At 33.1% G+C, this 18,978-nt stretch overlaps 1 protein-coding gene and 1 pseudogene across 9 annotated transcripts in view; both read left to right on the forward strand.

The window, feature by feature from the left end:
- Window positions 1–18,978, forward strand: part of LOC114259518 (dihydroorotase, mitochondrial-like) — a 103,227-nt gene that overhangs the window by 79,450 nt on the left and 4,799 nt on the right. The gene's annotated exons all lie outside the window — the stretch shown is intronic.
- Window positions 11,223–18,606, forward strand: LOC114259519 (dihydroorotase, mitochondrial-like; annotated as a pseudogene). The gene is made up of 9 exons (XR_014338398.1): window positions 11,223–12,086; window positions 12,201–12,279; window positions 13,562–13,707; window positions 13,885–14,066; window positions 14,943–15,079; window positions 16,584–16,748; window positions 16,844–16,960; window positions 17,754–17,914; window positions 18,166–18,606. The product of XR_014338398.1 is annotated as a dihydroorotase, mitochondrial-like (transcript).

Below are 18,978 nucleotides of genomic sequence, written 5' to 3' on the forward strand. Positions count from 1 at the left end.
GGCGCTTTCCTGTTTGCATCGGACAAGTTGGAGCAATGACATGGATCCAACGTGGAATGAGTGACGTGGAATATAGTCAGCTCCACGTGGCGTCCGTTGGCAATGAGTCAACCAACCGATCGAGTGGTTGCATGTCCGATCTGGAGCGGTTTGACCATAGCCGTTGATTGGACATGCGCGCAATCGTATGGATGAGATGGCACCCGATCATGATCAGGTGTGATTAGTCAAGGTAGCTATTCGGTGTGAGAATGATCTGCACCATAGATCATTGATCCAACGATCAAATCTGATCGGATACGATCAAGGGGCATGACCATTCGATCAGATCCATTAAGGCCTATAAATAGGTTGCGAAATCAGCTATTTCATTCCATCCAAAAAATTCAAAAGCATTCCTGCAATTCTCTCTCTCTCCCTCCCTCCCTCCCTCCCTCCCTCTTGATTTTGAGTTTTCAATCAAGAGTTTCTTAAGCAAATTTTTGCTTTTTTTTACTGGTAATCAAGTTCTGCAAATTTGATTCACTACAACAAAAGCATATTTGGCGACCAAAAAATTAGTCGCCAAAAGTACAAATTTTGTCACCAAAAGAATTGGCGACAAGTATCCAATTGGTCACCAAAGGCCTGTCACTAAAAGTATTGGTGACCAACTAACAAATTGTCATCGTATGTAAGCATTTAGCGACAAGCAAAATTGGTCGCCAAAAATTATATATTTTGTCGCTGTAAAATTCTAATTTCTCACTAAAAGGTTAAGATTTGGATAGGCTATGTAGTTTTAGTGACAAATAAATTCGTCACCAAAAGTACTATTTAGCGACAAAATTAATTTGGTCGCTAAAAATCAACTTTTTAACAACAACTAAGCTTTGGTTGCTAAAAGTTCTTGGAATAGCCACCAACTTTTAGCGACAAAACAATATGTTGTCACCAAATATATTAACAACGACCAAAATATCACCTGTCACTAAAAACTCACTGCACAAATTTGGATTTTAATAATTTTCTTATTCAAAATAATCCAAAACACCTATTTTTCTATATACAACATATACACATGCAATGTAATAGTAATACACCTGTGCAAGACATTCATAATAATTTAAAAATAATAGCTATTAAACATCCCAATAAACATAATTGCAATTCTCTATCAATCTGAAACATTCATACCAAAATACTTACAAACTATTAATATCAAACCCACAAATCCATTACCAAATCCTATGTCAAAATATTTTCAAAAACACAAAATCAAATATTTTGACGCTAAACATCTAACCCACAAGCCCATCTAGTTGGTGGGGCTTGAGATACACACCTCCAATTATGTAAGAAGCCTGTTGCACAAACATGAATAACTATCATTCAGTAAATGAACAAAGAGCTCGTGTCAATATTGTAACATTTGGCAGCAGGAATGTACATAAAATGATAAATATATGCTACCTGCTGAAGGAAAGCAGAATGTTGTACCCCTAATACACAATAATCTATTGGTACCTGCAGTTGGAAGCAAATTGAAAATATTTACTCGTTGGGATAACCAAACGAATCTTATTAGTAACTCACAAATAACATACATTTATTTATTTATTTTGGTAAAGGCATATATAAAGGCCTTCATGCATGATAAATTTCTCACCTTGAGTCTGGTTGATCAAAAGTTAAAATGACCAATCCATATAAAGAATATAGAATTCACAATAAATCTCTAAAAGATCTTTTACTGAAAGCTAAAATCCAGCTCTGTAGATATAGAAGCAAAGCAAGACTGAAAGAAGATAGATGACAAAATGAAGCTCAACACTGTCTCTCAATTTATCTCAGTCCATTAGATCCAGAAGTTGGAATTATAAAGGTTAATCGAAGTGGTAATGAAATTAGTAGTAGCACAATGAGTGATTGTGAAAATCATTCTCAAAAGGATAACAGTAATGCAATCACAATAAGAAGCTAGCACTTATGATTAATAAATCTTCTACCAAAATAATATTTTAAAGCTTGGATTGTGGATGCTATTTCAAATTTAATGACCCAAAAGTCAAATCCAATTCCCAACCCATATTCCTTTTATAAAAAGCAAATTTTGGTGAATTGAGTTAAGAAATACACATCTTAAGCCAAAGACCCCTTTAACATAAAACATAAATGCTTGCCTTATCAAAAGGATATTTCTTTCCAACTAAAAAACAATATTGGATATACGTTATATTGGATCTATCTTCAAATTTCATGTTAAAATTATTAGTGCAATAGATCTATACATTGCTGTTATCAATCTTCAAATGCCATGTTAAAAGATTGATAACTATAATGTCTAGCTTATAATACTATTATATCCAAGAACTTACACAGCATTAAAACGGCAATCCCAATCTTGTCTTCACATATATATATTTTTTTTGTGGATAAATTCTCGTCTTTACGTATTAATGACAAATAGAAGTATTATTTGTTAGCCCTACAAAATTAATTGTGGGAACCACAGCAGCAGCAACAGAACAACGAAAAGAAAACCATAGAGACAATTTTCGGTTGTCTAGTTCACCTAAAAGAGCTTTTGACAATAAAACTAGGGAAAGATAAAACCCCTAAATTCGCACTACATGGTTTAATCAAAGGTTAAGTACTAGCACTAACACAAATATTAATTGAAAACAAAACAAGAAAAACACTTGGAGTTCTCTACTCCACTTAAAACAAATTGATAAAAGTAAAACAAGGAGAAGAAAATATCTCAAGTTTATTTATTAAAAAAAAATTCTTAATTGAACAGTACACCATACCATTGAACGCTGAGCAGAGAATATTGCATTCATGACTGCAACATATCTGTGAATAAGAAAACCTGTCCAAGTATATATCATCATGAAAATATTGTAGATATTGCAGAAAATCATAAGAACATACTGTCTAGGTCCATCAGGGGATCCATGCAAACACAATATCTGCCACCATATTAGCAATCTCGTTAGAGAATACACGCAACCAAAGCAACAGAGAATAGGTAATGACAACAACTAATGAATAGAATCTTAAAAGATATACACAAATAACACATTCAAAGAGACAGGAGTTTACTAACAACATCCCTTGGGGCTGTTGTTGGTAGAGCCCACTCCAATTATTTTAACAAGAGCTAAATTTTCTCTTCCAACCTAAAGATGCTTTCTAATGACAAAATCATATTTGAAAAAGTTCCCTATTAGAACTTTCAAACCTTAACACTAAATTTGAAAATTGTAGCTTCATAATACAAACACAATTAAGTGGGTACACCACATATGAAACATTTTTTTATAATATGTCGCATTAAAATATGTGTGAATTTTTCTGTATATATCTTGATAGACGGGGAAAATTTTGACAGTCCAAGGCCATACAAAGAGAACTCAATCAACAAAGTAATTTATAAATAATGGCATTATTAGAGTTCAAAAGCCAAAATGCTTTAAATACACAACGCCACGATATCACCACATAATCCACATGAAAGCATATTGAAAAGTATCCTAAACTCCCAACAAGAAGTCAAGAACATAGCTAGGCAATGATGGATCAGTCAAAACAAGTTTCGTCGGTCGGCTTACTTGTTCAACTATGCATAAAAGTATAAACACTCACTGGATCCTAATTTCCCAGCAAGAACATAATTAGACATTGATGGATCAATCAATATACATAACTTCAGTCAGCATACTTGTTTAACTATGCATATAAATAAAAGCACTCACTCGAGGTTGCGGATGAAGTGACCCAGAATGAAACACCCGCTGTATATCTATTACATTGAATTAAATCAAACAATATTTATACAATAAGTATAAAAACAAGCAAAACAAAGTTCACCAATGGTGTGCCAAGTCCTTGAGCCAAATCCATTATATAGGAGTCACAATCATGATCACTAGATACTTTTTGAGAAATAAATCCAATGGTTAAAAATGGATATAGGAGTCAGTTGTGCCAAAACAACATGGTGCATCTCTGCTACAAGGCTTGTTATTGCTGAAAAAATAGCAAGAACCTCAATTTTGAGCTCTCTAATGACTAGCTAAACCTTGTGCTATATTTTAGCATTGCTAAACTTTGTGCCAAATTTAGCACAAGGTGTAGCTATAGCTAAAATTCGATAAGCTCTTTTGTTTCTACATCTCATGATGGCCCCACATATAGCATTTATGTTTGGCATTTTGACAGAAATATAGAAGAAATAGTATTTACACATTGAATCAACATCGCTAAACTACATCATTTTGACACTATTCATTTAATTATTGAATCATTGGAAATGCTCACCATGGGAGTGGTATAGGTAAGAAAGTAGCCTCTTTTTACATGTGAAGCTTTTTTTTTTTTTTTTTTTGAAAATACAAGTAATTGAGGCTATCAACTTGATCATGTGGAAATAATCAAACTGTTTCTATTAACACAAGCTATTGATCAAACGGTGCATGTTTCTGACCAATGCCAACATGTAACTACTACAAGAATGGGCAAATTTGATTTGGTGAAACTAGGAATGATTCCTGAAAATACAAGTAAACTTTTTTTTGTTTTGTTTTGAAAATACAAGTAGTTGAGGCTATCAACTTGATCACATAATGGGATGATTATAGTAGTAATAGATAGTTAATTCCGAGCATGAGATTCATAAAGAAAATATATTTGATAATAAAGGGTGAAACCAGTGGAAAGAGGGTACTCAGTCATAACTGAATTTCATAGTGTTTCTTAGTTCCATTCAAGAAAATATATTTGATAATAAAGTGTTTCTTAATATCCAATAGGTAAGTAGTCCTCTTTGATCTCTCTTTCACACATGTGCACACACACAAACAGTAACTAAGCATACTGAAATAATGGCAAAAATTACATTTAACTATGTGAGTGTGGTACATCTTTATAACATTAGTCACATCTATATATTCTCTAATCCCATGAATAAAATGTCACATCATATCACCAATGAATATTCATATTCTTTTATATATGCTGAGTACAAATCCCTGTAAGTAATTGTACTCTCAAGTAGTGTATCCATGGAAGTTCAATCAACTGGCACCCAAATCATAAGAAAAGGATAGAAAAACCACACCTAACCCAAAAAAGGGAAAAAAAATGCAAATTTAGTAAAAGGATTATTTAATTTAAACTGAGGCCTCGTTTGGAAACAAGTTAATTTAGTAACTTTTTAGCTATTTGGCTAAAATATGAGCTTAAAAAAATAAGTATGTTTGGGAGGACTTTTTGGCTTTTTACGAAAAGATGTGCAAAAAGTAGAGAGAAAAGGGAATCTTTGACTTTTTGGTATGGGTTGTTGATTTTTTGGCTTTTTTAGTAACTTTTTGGCTTTTTGGCTAAACGGCTGGTTCCCAAACGAGGCCTGAGTTGTCTATGATTCAAAACATTGATTATGAAACCTGCCCATCCAAAAAACTATTACAAACACATACCTAAGTCCAAAGTATCAATACAGTGACTTCAAAACAAGCCAAATAGATCTCTTGGACTCAATTATTTCACTAAACACCATCTTTAGAAATTTAAAAAAAAAAAACAAAATTCTCATTGGCATTTTGTCAAGCAAGTGAAGGTCATTCATCAACCATAAGATGCCCTGAGCCCAGGCATCAAATAAACCCAAACCCTGAGACACAAACATTATAGTAGTTTAGATGTACAAAAAATGCTATTCATTCAAAAAAAATTATACAGAGTTTGATGTCCACAAAACAACCACCATTCTTCAACCAAAAAACCAATCTAAAGTTTTCCCTAATCTGATATAGCAAATAGATTTTGAATATGGAGTAGAGGTTCAAATCATAATGAATTTAAAGAAATCATGCAAATAAAATATGGTTATTAAGGTTTAATAATTTGGGAAAAAGCAGAGATCAAGTAAGAGGAGAGAGGGGGAAGAGCTCTTACGCTCCACCGATAGAGAGAGAGAGAGCAGTAAAAGAGTGAGACCGTGAGTGAGAGAAAAGAAAAAACATACTTGGTGTTGGTATGGATGGTTGCCGGAGGCTGGATGGGCGTGCGATAGAGCAACGGTGTGTGACTGAGATAAGCGATAGAATTGAGGGAGAATAGGAGAAAAGGGGCCTTTAGGTCTAATTTTCTGACAGTCGAATGAAAAGGGTTGGTGAACAAATTTCTTTAGCTTCTGTTCCAAAAAAAAAAAAAAAATCGTTAGCCTAAAAAATAGCAGCATTTTAGGTAAGATAAAGATTTGGCAACCAATTTTGGCTTGTTGCCAAAGATAAATTTATAGCGACAAATATATTGGTCGCCAAAGATAAATAAATAGTCACCATAAGTTTTTCCTCTTCTCGCGCTTATTTTCGCCCCACGCCAAAAAGCTTCCGCAACCAAATATTTCAATTGGTCACCAATTCTTCATCCTTTGGCGACAAGTTGTAATTTGGTCACCAAATGGTTGTCATTAGCGACTAAAACCAATTTGGTTGCTAAAAATGGTCGCGAAATGTGCTTTTTGTTGTAGTGATTATCAGTGTCTTGGTTTTTTTGATTATATCAAGAGTATTTTGATCTACTATCGTCAGTGCAGACACCGGTAGACTTGATTTTCAGATCAGGCTTCATCTTGGAGGCAAATTTGCTGTAACCCCCTGCACACCTTTTGGTGGGTGCAAATATTGTCTTTAGGAAAGCGACCAAGTAATACGACTTGAAGCATCATATTTCTGCTCTACATAGACAAGTTCATTACCAAGTTTTGAAGACCCAAAGACTACCAATTGAAAAATTCAAGATGAATTGTTTCAACAGGAACCACCCAGAACCTTCTAACCCCTGCTCGTGGAGATCTCACACCACCTTTTCCACTACTGCAAATTTTTGTTAGGTGCAAGTATTACTTGTGTTGGATGGAAGTATATTATTAACATAGTTGGAAGATGATAGGGGAGGAGTGGGAAAGTGGGTAAGAAGGGGGTTTGAAATGAAAGAGGAGGACGAGAGAGGGTGGAGAAGACTTAGCCCTCGTTTGGCATAGGCTACCAGGTTAAAATAGTCACAAAAAGACCAAATAAGTTAAAATGTCAATAAGACAAAATATTATATTCAAACTATAATTATTTCATTTTTTCTCTCATAAAAGTCAAAAAATCAAAAAGTCCAACCAAAACGAGGCTTTTAGTCACCAGCTAAAATAGCCAAAAACCCAAAAAGTCAAAAATCCAACTCACTTCTTAAATGAAGCCTTAGGGAAATTGGAGGAGTGATTGTCAGTGGTAGTACAAGAATTACAAGAAAGAAAAAGAAGAGGTTATTTTCGTAAATTAAAAGGTAATTTCCACCTTTTTGTATATAATTATTGAGTTAATTATCTAAAAATCCTTTTTACAAATGTTATGGTAGCTCAAGCCCTATCTAAGATTTTTTAAACCAATAAGTCATATTTAATAAAATTGAAAATATTATCAATTTTTTTTTTTTCTAATTTTTAAAACTAAGAATATTATCAATTTTGCATAGTAATGTTGTAGATAATTGTTTCACTAACTGAAGGGGGGAAAAAAAAAGAGCATGATATTAAACGTTTTTACCGTCCTACTTATTAGTTTGATTCAACTATCCAATAAAATCGAGAGCATCATCTGTTTTTTCATTTTTAATGGTTTTTTTTTTTTTTTTTTTAGTTTTGCATATCAATGTTCCATCATCATACTCCTCTATAGACACAAAACATTCAGTTTTGCACAAAAAAATAATTCAATTTTTTCAAAAAAAAAAGAAATTTTTTTTTAATTTTTTTTTTGCACATAAATTTTTTTTTTAGTTTTTTTCAATTTGAAAATTAATGTTTTAAATTTTTGAAAATAAAAATAAATGTCAAATCATCATATTTCTTTATAGATAACCATAAATGATGAACACTTATTATTTAAAGGGCAATTTCGATTATTAAAAATTTAATGGGATTTGCATATCTAAAAAATTTTAGTTAAAACTTAATAGAGCATAAGTTCATAAATTAAAACTTATGTGTAAATGTCTCAATATTATTTGAGGTGTAATTCCAAAAAAAAAAAAAAAAAACTTTTAATTTGTAAATATGAACCCCAAATACCAATGTTACGTTATTTTTTCACAAAAAAAAAAAAATTATGATGAATTACACTGGCAACCTTGGTGTATAACAATAAAATCATACCGCCGTCTTTCTTACTTTCTAAAATGGGCCTAACTTCCCTCCAGTCCCAGATCGGACTTAAGGGTACTATTAGGTCCGTGTGAACCCATCACGGATCTCATTTTGATAATTCGAACCGTTCAATGTGTAGAACTTATCGAGTACTATATGCTTGTAAAACATCACATTGATCGAATATCGATAGCTACGTGATGAAATTAGTTTTGTATAAAACAAAACAGTGAAAAAATAAAATAGTTGATAGAAACTGATTTGATGAGTTAGCTATCGATATCCGATCAACATGATTTTTACAGGCATATAGTACTCGATGAGTTTTACACATTGAACGGTTTAAATTATCAAAAAGAGACTTGTGGTGGGCCCCATAAGCCCAACAGCACCCTCTTGTCCGATCTGGGACCGGAGGGAAGCCACTGCCTTCTAAAATAACACTGACATCCTAGGACATGCAAGAGCATTTTGGTCTGTTTTGGGAAGTTTTTATTTTAATTTAAAAGTATAAAGATTATTATAAAAAAATTATTTTCATTTTTAGATTAAGTTTTTTTTCATGTTCACATCTCAACATGGGTGAATTTGAGGGAGTTATGGAGTCTGCCACACGTCTTGTTTTGATGATCCAAATTGTTTACTTTTTAGGATTCGTTAAGTAAAATATTCATGTAAAAAATTAAGATGATCGAATATCGGTAACTATATGTTTGAATCATATTTGTTTCATTTTTTAAAGCAAATATGATTCCAACATATAGTTACTGGTATCCAATCATCTTAATTTTTTACATGAATATTTTATTCAACGAGTCTAAAAAGGTAACGATTCGAATCACCGAAATCGGTTCCAAAATGAATCTACCAAACCCAAACGCTATCTCAAGTTGAGAAGCCAAACCCTTTATTTTATACACATCTTTTTTGTAAAAAATTAAAAGGTACTAAAAAATTCAATTACCAAAACAATCCTTGTGTTGTGTTTGGTTTAAGGATTTACGAAGAGATTTGGAAAGGGAAGGAAAAAAGTGAGTGAAATTCACCTATTTTCACATATATATTTTTTTTCAAATCTCTTTTCAAATTCATGAACTGAACACAGTCCAATGTCATGATAAGATACTTTTATAATATCCTTGGTTTACCTTATTTTACTGCCAAAATAGCTTACCTCTTCCTACTAGAGGTGGTCATTTGTCAGTCCGAGTCGGTTCGGATTGGGTCGACACTACATAATAAAAAGTTTTATATTTGTCCAAGTTCAGTCCGATCTTTACATTGGGCCTCTATTTTTGTCTAAGTTTGTCTTAAGAAATAATTATAAATTTCAAACTTACCCATCGAGCTATATGTTAAAAAAAAATTAAAACATTTCATAATTAAATTCAATCACATTATATTTTTTAAATAAATATACTGATATCATTATAAATTGAAAGATTTGTCAAATAAATTCAATCAAATATCACCACAAATGTGAGTTTTAATAAAATCAATAAAAATAAAGTGTAGATCTCAACAACAAAAAAAATATTTTAATATATTATAATTAATTAATTTTATAGCAAGTTTGTCTGGCTGTGTTGAAAGTATAAATTTGAAACCCAACCATTTATATATTGAGTTGAAAATATTGACTTAACTCGACCTTATAAATTAAATAATTTTTTTTTGAAAGGATTAGCTTCCCTTCAGTTTGTGATCGGACTGGAGAGTATTGTTAGGCCCATGGAGTTTTGCCACGGGTCTCGTTTCGATAATCCGAACCGTTCAATGTGTAGAACTCGTCAAGTATTATATGCTCACAAAAAATTATGTTAATCGGATATCGATAGTTATTTCATCAGATCAGATTTCTATCAATCGTTTATTTTTTCACGGTTCATTTTTGTTTATTATACAAAATTGATTTGGTGACAAAACTATCGATATTTGATTAACGTAACATTTTATAAATATATAATATTTAACAAATTTTACAAGTTCAAATTATTAAAATAAAATTAATAATGAATCTCTAAAGAGCCAATAATACTTTTCAATTCGTATCACCCGCCAATTGGTATCCAATTGAATTGAGGGGAAGCCAAACACTTTTTTCAAATTTTGAAAATATAAGATTGAATCAAACGAAATGAATGAGCCAACGGGCCGTTCGCGTTCGAATCCTCTAGAGTGTTTCGCTGAAGTGATCGGGTGGAGTGGTTTCACTGTTGAGTAACCAAGGTTGGAGATCAATTGCTCACCAAAACGACGTGGTTTTAGTGGGGAATCAAGAAAAGAAAATCTGTTTTGTGAGAGAGAGAGAGAGAGAGAGAGGAACTCTCGCTTAGGAGTCGCCGCCTTGCTCCGCCGCCGCCGACGAGGAGTGGTTGCATTGGGATTCAAGAAGCTGTTATTGAAAAGATTCAACAGGTTCATACTCCAAACTTGTATCAATTTCAGTAGCTCCTAAAATTACAGAGATTTCAAACTTGTATTCGACCATCTCTCTCAATTTCAGAAATTTGGGATGGGTTACTCTAAAATTAATTGCTTTTTGTTTTCTGTTCTGTTTTGGTCTGAAATCAAACCAGAACAAATTGGGTCATCAATTTGCTATTGCTCGAACTCTTTTGAATTTAGCGGTGCTTTTCATGTTGATGTGAATTATGTGCAATTACAAGGACTGAATGAGAATTGTTCGCTGCCCAACTTGCCGGCCACAACACTGTTATAACTCTTTCTCTTTCACTCCTTCTTCTCTCTGCTTCACAACACACCCTAGAGTTCAAATCACCGTATCTCTACACAGCCCAATGACCAAAACACCAAACCCCTTTAACAAATCTAAATTCCTATACATGTATGTATATATATTTTTTATATCGTTATTCAAAAGGTTTTTTTTTCCCTTCTAATTTTGGGGTTTCTTTGATATTACAGTGAATGCTTATGGGTTATGGTGGGTTAAGGTTTTGGAATTATGGAGGCATATTTGAGGTTGCTAGTGATTGTCCATCCAGTTAGCTTATTCAGAGCATTTGAAAGGTCCATTTTTTGTTGTTGTTGTTGTTGTTGTTGTTGGTCTTGTAGTTTTTCTCTTTTGTATCTTAATGACTTACATTTGATATGTGTGAGTTGCATTGTTTTTATTCCTGGGAGCTCAAGCTAGGGTCGTTTATACAATCGAATTGAGACATGCAAAGCTCGAGTTGCCCAACTGCTTGTGGTATTTTTACAATAGAAAGAAATATATGCTAGACATAGAGATTGAAAAAGAAACACTAAACACGTTTGAAAAATAGCAACTATCCCATGAACAATAACAATCAGTCTTCCCTAATCCAACAATCCTAGATTTTTTGACACCACTTGACATCCCTACATAATTTCAAACAACATACCATTACTTTGAATAAGTCAAAGACCACTAACTTTGGACTTACAAAAAATAAATATAGACATGTTTGAATTCGATTCCCAACACTGCTAACTAAGCCGAGCTTAGCCACAATTCTCTGTTGATCTTGAGCACAACTAATTTTCATCGTGCACGACTACTCAACTTGGCTTGACTTAATGACAGCCCAACCACGTGATCCTACATGATGCATAAGATCAGGCCACGTGAGAAAATTCCAATTCATTCTCTTATTGAAACTATTTATGTGATTTTGTTTCATGCAACTGACATGAGATTGGGCTAATTATATTTGCCAACCCTTCAAATCATAGTCTACAGATAGGAACAAGTAATGTTTGGTATTTGTAAGACACCCAAAATGGGATTATTTTTGAAATATATAATTTGGGCACTTGATTTTTCTGATTTACTTTCAACAGAGAAGACAATCATATTCAGCAAAAGCCTTAGGAGCAACATAGAGAATGATAAAAGACTTTGGCATTGCCGTACAAAGTATGTACTTTTCTTTTAGTTAACCACAACTTTAATGCAAAATTGGTGATTTGTTTTTTTTTGTTTTTTGTTTTTGTTTTTGTGTGTGTGTGTGTGTGTGTAAAAACTACTCAGCAAATTTGAAAGCAGAATCTGGGTGGTTATTTCATCTATTCTCCAATGCAAAACAGAGAGCTCCTGCTGCATATGCATGGTGTGTAATATGTATAAACTATGTTAGATGGTAATATTACAGTAGCATATTGATGTAAGAAGCATGGACGCTTCCAAGAATGTGTCATGTCATGTCGAGCTGTGCTTTGTCAAACACCGACATGACACAACACTCATCGGATATTTCTCGACACTCGGTGCACACACATGATCAACTATTGTTTAAAATTTCCTAGAACACTTGGGAACATATGTGTATCGTTTAGATACAAATAAAGCACATTAGAAGTTTGATTACAACAATTTGGAATTCAATGATAAAGAAAAACAATGCACATGTATACCTATTCTCTTCTTTTAGACTTCATAAATTAGTCTTACATTGCATTTTGTTATTATTTTTGAATTAAAAATTCATATTCATGATATATAATAATTTCTTATCCTTATGGATGACATATAATAAATATATAAAAGTATACGTGTCCCATAAGTTTTGCACGTGTCCTATGCGTTGTGTCCCTACATTTTTTGAAATTTTTTGTGTCAGTGTGTCCTTGTCCATGCTTCTTGTATATGGACTTCCATGAAGGACCACCTATGATTAATTAGTCCCACTACAATTAACTTTGTCGTGGATTTTGCATGAAGAATATGTTGAAGAATTTGATTTTGGTGCTTGGTTACATTAATGGACTGTTAATCTGATAAAAAAACCCTGTACTAGGAGCCTGCTCATATATCAAAAGCTTTTGTATCAAATATTAGTGGCATGTTTTCCCAACCATAATTTAATGTCCTCAGCCATTGTGTAAACTCAGTATGCCTGTAAAAAGGATGAGTAACAAATTCTTTCATCATATTCCCTAGTTTTTGGAATTGTTTGAGTGTCAAACAATTATGTGACTTGATCATTGACAAGATTGTTCTTGTTTCTCCTTAAAATAGGGAAATGACACATAATAAAGATGCTGATTGGTTCTGGACTTTCTTGTGTTGAAGTATGATAAATTTTAGTTGAGTCATGTGTCTGCTTGCATCTTCCATGTCAAAATATGAAATGAAAGTGAAGCATACAAAGTGGTTGTCTTACAATTGTTGTGTTAGAATCACAAGGTACATTATCATAACTTTGCAAATCATGTTCTAGTGTTAAAAATCAACAATTGACACTACATTTTTTGATATTAAACAAGATTGTACATATGATATTCAAGATGAGGACAGGGATTGTAATGGTCTTCATTTTGTTGCACTTTCCTTCAACATTAGTCTTCTAAAAAAATTATATCTAACTGATTGTGACATTCATTATGTTATAGGCATCAACTTTACCTTTTGCAAATGTTAGGGGGCTTAATCAGTTAAAAGCCAAAGGAGCCAAGATGGAGCTTTCTATAATGCAACCAGATGATTGGCATCTTCACCTCCGTGATGGTGTCTTTCTTGAAGTTGTTATCTCTCACAGGTAATTTTGTGGGAGAAAAATTGTAAAATTTGTTTTGTATACTTTCATTTAGTTAGGGGAATTTTTGTTATTCAGATACTGATTCAAAGTATCGTTAGTTTATTTTTTCTTTATGAATTTAGTTTAGTTGTGAAGAGTTATAATTTGTATTTTATCTGCTATTCATTATGCCTACAGTGCATTTCATTTTGGAAGGGGAATAGTTATGCCAAATTTAAAACCTCCCATCAAGACAACAGCTGCAGCAGTGGCTTACCGAGAATCCATCTTGAAAGCATTGCCTGCAAATAGTGACTTCATACCTCTTATGACACTTTACTTGACAGATACCACAACTCGTGAGGAGATCAAACTTGCTAGTGAGTATTACCTACAACTTGCATTCTGATAGTCTTTTAGGTTCTTAACATTCTGAAGATTATTAGATTTTACTTGAGTCGCATATTAATTCAATATGTACTTATTGAAGCTTGACGGAAGCTATCAATTGCACTTCTCTGTAACTCATTTTTTCCTTGTTACTTCAGTGTTTTTGTTCAGAACACAGTTTTTAGTCAGGAACCTTTGTTCTATGCTTCCTAGTAAACTGTTATATTTTTTTTGCTATTTGGGATTGACTTTCTCTTCCTCTAGGGAAATCAATTGTGGCTACAAATGGGGCAGACGATGTTATGTATTATCAGCATAGCTATTGATTTGCATAATTAACTTAATAAATTTCATAATTAACTTAATAGATTTAAAGGAAACCTTCAACATTTAAGAGTTCAGTCTGGTGAGATGTTTTGATTAATATTGAAAGGCACGTTCAATATGTGCATTAATTTATTTTTTTTGAATTTTTCAGTTGGGTCTTTTGATTTTCCAATGTCGCCAAATTTTATAATGGTGGGGATGTTCTGTTTTTTTTTTTTTTTTTTTTTAAATTATTAATTGATGCTAGCTGTAGATTGGTATCTTGGCAAATAACTTGTGCTTGGAAATTTGGATCTTCATTGAACCAAAATTTCTGCTACAGGTTAACTTCATGGCTTCAAAATAACCAAGCAATATCTCAATTTTGAAAGTATCTGAAGTTTAATACGTTCATTTAGTTTATGACATGTAGGTTGGCTAGTCCTTGTCATTCTTAAAAACCACTTAGTCAATTTATCAAGTAGGATAAAATTTGGTTTTTTCTTTATCACTTATTTCTTCATGCTTGGTTGAAATGAACACGGTGATTGCTGTAACAGGAGGTAGTGGGGTTGTATATGCTGTAAAGCTGTACCCTGCTGGTGCTACAACAAATTCTCAAGATGGTGTAACAGATTTATTTGGGAAATGTCTACCTGTTTTTGAGGAAATGGTTAAGCATAATATGCCTCTTCTGGTAATTTCACTAATTTTAATTAGCTAGTAAACATCTACTTGTTCGATTAAAGTTGTGAAAAACTAATACACTTTGTGTGTTTTTTTTTTTTTTTTTTTTTTTTTGGGGGGGGGGGGGGGGGGAGGTGGTTGAGGGCATTTCTCCACTAATCATGTTTGCAATATCGTTTCTAGGTTGTTATTAAGAACATAAATTTGAACATAAAGACAGTTTAAATTAATTTCTTAGGATCAATTGCATTGTTCATCGGTGAATGTTAGGCTTATCCATCAAGAAAATAACATTGCTTCATGTGGTGTTGATATTTTGAAACACCATTTAGGGATTTCTATCTTAAAGCAGGTTACTCCAATGCATATTGTGTTTTTAATAGTGCAAGGCTCCTGTCAGGTCATCCTTAGACAACATCGAAAGAACTCTAAACAAAATATATATATATATATATATATCTTGGTAAGACAAATGGAAACAAAGGAAGAATCAAAACCAATTACTTTGTAGGTTATTTTGCCACCCACAAATACCATGAGTCCTCTGTGGACTGCCATGGCGGATTCACTGAGGTTTTCCTAGTTTGCTTTCGGCTTCAAGAGTGATAGTGTCGCACTATAGGGACATATCCACTCTCATATTCTCCTGTTGGGTCCCAGCACCTTAAAACAAATCTCAAAACTACAAAAGACTCAATATGATTGTTGCAAAAGTACTTGATGCAATCATCGATTGATATCCTTGGGTCCAATCCACTTTAGTTTGTGTTTTTATTCTTAGCTTTTATAAGAACGTAAGATGAATATTATGCGTGATGCTTGTCCATCAAAACATTGGATTGAAAGTGTCAGGCAAACCTATGGCTCTGTTTGGTAGAGCTTTTGAAATTTAATTCCACCCCTTAGTTTGAGTGTGTTGTTTGGTTACAGGTTTAGAAAATTAATTTCACACCCACTTTTTAAAACACTTTTTAAAACACCCACTTTTTAATATTATATATCACATCACTCAATTCAAACTCTTTTTAAAACTCATAACCAAACAAAATTTTCACACTCAAATCATAATTCCAAAACTCATAAACTCAAAATACAACTCTATTCTCAAATCATAATTCTAAAAGTCTACCAAACGCAACCTATGATTTTGGGCAAAACTGACCTTGTATTATTTCCAAACCCTGGTTGAGTCTTAAAAAGTTTATCAAAAAAAGAAATGAGTTCCTTCTGGTCGTCAATAGGCATATGATATCTGCTTCTACGGCATAATTGCAGAAGGCCAAATGACACTTCATTAGAGCAACTTTACAGGCTGTAAGATGTGAGCTGCTTCATAAGTGGATATCTTGTTTATTTTTCAAAGACACAGCCTCAACTCAACTCAATAAGCCGTAATCCAAACTATTTGGGCTGGCTAAACACAACCTAGCATGACTACATGACTATCATGTTTTGTTTGTCCAATACAAGAAAATACCATTTTTTATCAGAGTTCTTTTGTTTTTAATCTACAGGTTCATGGGGAGGTTACAGATCCTGAGGTTGACATTTTTAATCGTGAAAGGGTATTCATTGACACTGTTCTAAGACCCTTAATTCAAAGGTTCCACAGCTGAAGGTTGTGATGGAGCATGTTACTACTGCGGATGCTGTTAGGTTTGTTGAGTCTTGCAGTGAAGGTACATTTTGTGGTATTTTCTGCATTAACATTTGTTTATTTACTTTGACCCTTTTTCTTGGTGAAAAGAAAATGATATATTTCTTCCCTTATTAGGATTTGTTGCAGCAACCGTCACGCCGCAACATCTTGTTCTTAATAGGAATTCCCTTTTTCAAGTGGGATTGCAGCCACACAATTACTGCCTTCCAGTACTAAAAAGAGAGACCCACAGTATGTTCCATACACTCTTTTTCACTAACCAGTAATGGAAGCTTACCTCTCTCATGTTGGCAAACCCGATATTGTTATGATTTATTCATTCGATCATTTATTTCTTTCATGTTGATCCTTGCCGTGAGTAACTTTTGTATCCTAAATGGTGTGATGATGAATCAGATGTTTGTGGTAGTTGGGACGGTTAAAGATTTGTGTCACTTGATGTGCCTTGTTTTCTTTGTCGCTGTTTGTGTTTTAGTACCTTCCCTCTATGCACTATGAGAAATGAATTCGACAAGAAAAATCTCTTTAGATAAGATAACCTTGCAAACCTACACATGGTTGTCCCTTTTGCAAGACATATGACCCTGATAAATGATCTGTGCGTAAACTTCGGTTATACCTTTCAACAATAGTACCAGAAAAGAATTCATGGAATTACTGTTTGTAGTGAAATTAAAAACTTCTGAAATGCATAGTAATAATGTCAATTTTGTTGTTGGTCATACAGTGAATGACATTGGAGAATTCAAAGAGTATATAATTGTGCTGCAAAAAGGCACTTGTCCTATCTAGTTAGTGTATGTTGACTAGTAATAATTTTGAATGAAAGTTTTGAAGCATTTCTTAAGGTAAGCTTACTTGCATTTACTCCAGTATAATGTTCGTAACAAAATCCAGAAATGCTTTAAGAAATTAGATAGTTGTTTTCCTATGCAATATTGCTTTCTTATGCTCTGCATGATTAAATTATTTGTCTATCTTTTTGTGGCCCTGGTCTAAGCCCATGCATTGTTTTTTCCCCTAGGACAAGCTATTGTGTCAGCTGTGACAAGTGGTAGTAAAAGATTTTTCCTTGGAACCGATAGTGCTCCTCATGAGAGATGAAAAAAAGAATGTTCTTGCGGATGTGCTGGTATATACAATGCCCTTGTCGCCTTATCACTCTATGCCAAGGTTTTTGAAGAGGTAATATCTCCTAGTACACCTCTGATCATGTTTGTTCCAGTCGTTTCATAATTTCATGTTTTTACTTTCTTTTGGTGCATTAGAAAACTTAGTGATAAACTATTGTGTAACTCGACCACATAATTTATTCTCTTGGTAATATGTTTGACTTAATTTTTTTCATAATTCAATGACAAGGTGCTTTAATAAAATCTATTTTACATTGTCCAACATTATTTTATTTTATTTTATTTTTTCTTCTCAATGTTAAGGCTGGTGCACTTGACAAGCTAGAAGCCTTTACAAGCTTTAACGGACCCGACTTCTATGGGCTCCCGAGAAACACATCAAAAATCAAATTGATCAAGAGCTATGTTACATGGACTCGTCACTTTGGGGCGAAGTACCCGTGTCGACACGACACGACACGGGTGCGGGTGTGAGATCTGTGTCGGATTCACCTCGTCTCTCTCGGACACGGCACTTTACAGACAGCAAAGAAATGGAAGAGGAGAAAGGAAGAGAACCTGGTCACTGTTGCTTCGATCATCGATCACGATTAGGGCTCTCACTGTTGATCACGATCGTCTTCGTCTAGGGCTTCGATCACTGTCGATCTCGACCTCGAGCTCGATCGCCTTCGTCTCTCCCTTCGTTTCTGCTTCTCTCTCTCTCTCTTCGTCTCGTCTCTGCTTCTCTCTCTCTCTCGTCTCTCGTCTCTCAATCTGTTCTCTCTCTTCGCCTCTGTTTTATAGAATAGATATATACCGATCATATATAATATATATAATATAATTTATCATATATAATAATAATTTAAATTATTATTCATATTACATTTACATTAATATATAATATATAGTATAAATTACATTAATATAATAATATGTAATATTATTCATCTAAAAAAAATTATATAATACAATAGATATTATATAAATTATATAGATATTATATAATAATTATTGTATAACATATAAGATATTTATAAGATAATATATACTTATATATATTAATAAAAATAAATAAACACATATATGTAAAATAATTATTTGTTATTTATATAATATAACTCATCTTAATAA

This window comes from Camellia sinensis, chromosome 8 (genome assembly GCF_055761805.1).
Source record: "Camellia sinensis isolate YWXY chromosome 8, ASM5576180v1, whole genome shotgun sequence".
Taxonomy (NCBI): domain Eukaryota; kingdom Viridiplantae; phylum Streptophyta; class Magnoliopsida; order Ericales; family Theaceae; genus Camellia; species Camellia sinensis.